We start from the raw sequence: 4,869 nt of genomic DNA, 5'->3' as shown, positions 1-4,869 counted from the left end.
GCCTCGAACTCAGAAATCCGCTTGCCTCTGCCTCCCAAGTGCTGGGATTAAAGGCGTGCGCCACCACGCCCGGCTCGAGATTACCCTCTTGTTCAAGGATATTCTCTGCTAGATAGTTAGTTAGACTCCAGTATGGACTCACAACACCCTGCCTGGGGAAAATAAAAATAGGGAACAACAAAATCCTGAGTCCTGGTTTCCTTGTCTGTAAAATGGGGTTAAGAACCCCAGGGTCTCCTGTTACAGAGGGAACTAGAGCTCGGATGCAGTGACTTCAATGGTCATAAGTCTGTGGCCATCCCTGTTAAGGTCATGACTACACTACAGGACAGTACAGCCTCACCTGGTCCTCCAAGCAACAAAACCTTTAAGTTCACCTTAACAAAGAGCTACTGAGTAACTAGACCGGAAGCAACTCTGTGGTCTATTCACCTACACACCTCAAAGTTGAGGTTCTGTGATTTTTTTTAAGGTTATCGTCTCAAGGCTAAAAATGCAGCTATTAACAGTTTACACCTCAGTGTTTTCAGTATTAAAGCGTATTTTATAGTCAAGGTTAATAGTGCCATGTGTTAGTAGCACACACCTTTAATCCCAGTACTCAGGAGGCAGAGGCAGATGGATCTCTGAGTTTGAGACCAGCCTGGTCTACATAGAGAGTTCCAGGACAGCCAGGGCTACCTAGAGAAACCCTGTCTTGAAAAGCAAACAAACAGAAAACAAAACAAAACAGTTAATACTCTGATATTTTTAATTTATTTTACATGTCTTCATCTTCTGAGGCCCAAAATCCAGTCCTTTCAAATCAAGCAAAATCTTAGAACTAATGAACAGATTTAGACTTGATGAAGACAAAAACTCAATCGTATCCATCACCACAAACTCTGAAAGTCTAGATTTACTGTGACACCTGAGTGGTCCTAGCCAGGATAACACAAACGCAAAACCATGGTGATCTTAGCTCTAAGCTTTAACACCTCCAGCTATTCGGGGGGGGGGGGNCCCCAAAATGTTTCATAAGCCTCCTTTAGGGGACTGTAAGCCTCCTCCACTTCTGATTCCCACCACTATGCTTAAGTCACAGTCTCATATCTACCTCCTTGGACTGACAGCAACCTGCTGCACTTCCCCCACCAGGCTATAGGCAGCCCTGTAACCAGAGGGACCACTGGCATCTCCCACACCTGCCCCTTTCCCTGCCTCACTCCTTAAATATCCCCAACCTCAGTAACTTTCCTCATTGCTGCTTCCATTAAAATATAAAAAGCACAGATCTCCTGAGAGCATTTAGAGCATTGGAGTCCTGGTTAGGTCTAGCAAGTCTAGCAACTATAATCTATAATAATAAATATGCATATATATGTATAATATAGATATTTATTATATACGATATGTTTTTTAAGTTTTATTTATTTTATGTATGTGAGTGCACTGTAGCTATCTTCAGACACACCAGAAGAGAGCATCAGATCCCATTACAGATGGTTGTGAGCCACCATGTAGTTGCTGGAATTTGAACTCAGGACCTCTGGAAGAGTAGTCAGTGCTCTTAACCATTGAGCCATCTCTCCAGCCCCTTATTTTTTATTTTATATGTCTTTATATGTAATATATATCTTTATATACATGTATATGTATAAGATTTATATCTTTATATATAATATATTTATATGTGTTTAAAGATAATCTTATACATATATCTTAAAGATATAGAAATACACTATATTCTTTATATATCTTTATATATTATCCATTGTAATGTATAGTATATAATATCTATAATTACAGAATATATAATTATATATAATATATTACATACATAAATATAAACAATATAACTATATAATAATATATAGTATATAATACATTATATAACTATATTATTTATGTTTTATATGTTCATAAGGTATATAAATATATATTCCTTATTTTAACTTTATACAATATATACTAAAGAAAAATCATCTCTTTATTCTAAAAATATATCTCATAGGATTTCCTTAAGTAGCTGATTTTTAATACACTTAGGAGAGAAATGGAGTCCACAGGTTACAGTATCTACAGCCAACCTGTCACCCAGTAAGGCTATAATACTAAAAGCACTCATCCAATTCAACCCATGTCATCCAGACAGATGGGCAGCAATATATGGAACCTATGGACAAGCTACTGATGTCAGCTGTACTCAGGCTCAGACCACTGTCACCTATGTGCAGACTGTCACCTATGTGCAGACTACATATACAACTTCTTATGGACAGCCCCCCACAGCTGATACTGCTCAACAGAACACAGGCATACAGCCAGCGTGCCCAAGTTTGATACTGGTGTTTATGACACCACAGCTGTTCCAGTTACCACAACCCAGGCTTCTAGGCAGCTGTGTTTCGTATACCACCCAGCCTGCATACCTAGCCTATGGACAGCAGACAACAGCCACTATACATGCAAGACCACAGGATGATAACAAGGCCACTGAGACTAGTCAACTCCCACTTAGCACTGAGAGAGATATGCACGGGGAGAGCTATCACAGCACAGCCTGAGATATGAGCAGAGTGACTACAGTTATCCCCAGGTACTTGAGAGCTACCCCATGCACACACAGCGCCTCTATCCTATCCTCCTGCCATCTACTTCTCTTCACAGCTGATGACAGTCGACGAATTATGATCAGAGCAGATACTCTCAGCAGAACACCCAGGAGCAACCCAGGAGCTGTGGATTGTACAGTAGCAGCCTCTCTCTAATTCACCCTCCTAGGATTGGACCGTAAAGCCTGGCTTTAAGTCAATACTGTGAACAGAACAGCGGCTGAACACAGCAGAGTTAATTCTGACAAGACAACCCCAGCAGCATGGGTCTTTATGGGCAGGAGTCTGGAGGACTTTTCCAGACTGAGAAAGAATTTGGAGCACTAGTGGCGCTGATAACTAGGGGAAGAGAGAGATTATGTCATGGAAGCCTTACTACCGTTGGCCAGGAGGAGAACACAGTGGAATGAGTGCTAGAAATCTAAAATGGCTTCAATAGGACTGTTGGGTGAAGGGCCAGATCTTATTCTAGGTGTTCTTGTAGATGTATCCAAATGAAGACTTTGACAACCGTCAAACATGTGTGCAAGGATTAAATGACAATGCTACCAGATGATAGGGCAGACTGTGCGGGTGTCAAGATGAACAGAAGAACTTGGCAACCCATGCTTCATAACCACTGGGATAAGGAGACAAGAAAGCCTCCACAATGCCCTGGGAAGATCCACCAACTGCCACGCCTGCCTGGCACTGAGTGCCTTGATGGGAAAGATTTTTCAAGGAAGCAAACTTAAAGTTTCTTTTGCTCTTCCCCTCCCAAAGCCTCCAATGACTAGCAGCAGAGGTGGCATGCCACCTTGTAAGAGCAGAGAGATGCCACCACCACTCTGTGCAGGTCCTGCTTGGAGACCAGCAATATCCCAATCCACGCTATAGAAACCAAAACTTCCCCTGGAGCACAGAATGCAGCCAGTGTTTGCCCCTGAGCTCAAGAGCTTCTTCCCACCGCCTGTCCCACCTCCAGGTAGTGATAGTGGCCAAAGCATCCCTGGGAGCTGTCAGGGAGAAAGAGATGGACTTATGGACCAAAGTAGTCCTGGAAAGATATTCAGAGGTGGCTAAAGTGAAGGCAGAGGTGGCTTCAAAGTGTCCATTGTATGAACCAAGGTAGCTCTGGCAAAGGAAGATCAGGTGCTCTTGGGGCCCCTCTTGGACCTTTGATAAGACAGAAGCAGGGAGGAGTCAGATGTAGAGGACCTGGGAAAATGAGTAGAGTCAACCACTATCAGGAAAACAGGCCAGCCCTATAACTAGGTAGACCTGCAGAGCTGCATTGACAAGCAAGTTTATTTTTAATCAGAAAATGATTTAAATGTATAATTTCATATTAATAATGATGGTCACGTTATGGATATTTCTTGTCTGTGCTTCAGCATTTTCACCACTTGGATAGAAACATTAAAACAAATGAAATGGTGACATGCTGATGGGTGTGGAGAACCAAGAGGGCCTCTAAATGGAACAAGGTTCATGGTTGTAATTTTGTAAATAAAATTCCAGATGTTTATGAAAAATATCATTTAATAAAAGACCCACATTCATTTCAAAATCATTTATGTATGTGTATAATATATATGCAATTTAGTTTTACATTATATTATGGAATATAGCTTTCCATTGAATGCATTAAATATAATGAAATTATATTCCATAAATAAATTTATGTGCTGTAGTCCTTAATGCATTTAACTATTACAATGAAGCTCTGAAGGAAATCCTCATTTTACTTTCTTTTGCAGGCAAGAAAATTCAGGCACTGTATGGTAGACAGTTGACAAAACTTATGGAGCAGAGCACTGTTGCTCGCTGGCTCTGGCTTGACTCTGCGTGGTATCCTGTGGGCTCTTTTATGCCTTTGTCATCTGGGCCAAAGTGCACCTCAGAGGATCTATGAACATGAATGTGCTTTGACTGATACTGCCACTGTGTCACAGCCTCCTCACAACCACCACACGCCATCATACCGTCCTCATTGAACCTCATCACAGTGTCCCCACTGCACCCATCACACTGTCCCCACTGCACCCATCACACTGTCCCCACTGCACCCATCACACTGTCCCCACTGCACCCATCACACTGTCCCCAATGTACCCATCACACTGTCCCCACTACACCCATCACACTGTCCCCACTGCACCCATCACACTGTCCCCANCACCCATCACACTGTCCCCACTGCACCCATCACACTGTCCCCCACTGTACCCATCACACTGTCCCCACTGCACCCATCACACTGTCCCCCACTGCACCCATCACTGTCCCCACTGCA

General features: G+C 42.6%; 1 pseudogene; it reads left to right on the top strand.

The window, feature by feature from the left end:
• LOC110302740 overlaps nt 1–3,656 on the top strand; it is a 5,523-nt pseudogene extending 1,867 nt beyond the window's left edge.
• Nucleotides 3,657–4,869: the final 1,213 nt, after the last annotated feature.

Source organism: Mus caroli, chromosome 10, assembly GCF_900094665.2.
Source record: "Mus caroli chromosome 10, CAROLI_EIJ_v1.1, whole genome shotgun sequence".
Classification (NCBI taxonomy): Eukaryota; Metazoa; Chordata; class Mammalia; order Rodentia; family Muridae; genus Mus; species Mus caroli.
The sequence above is the reverse complement of the archived record's forward strand: the minus strand, read 5'-3'. Positions and strand labels throughout refer to the sequence as shown.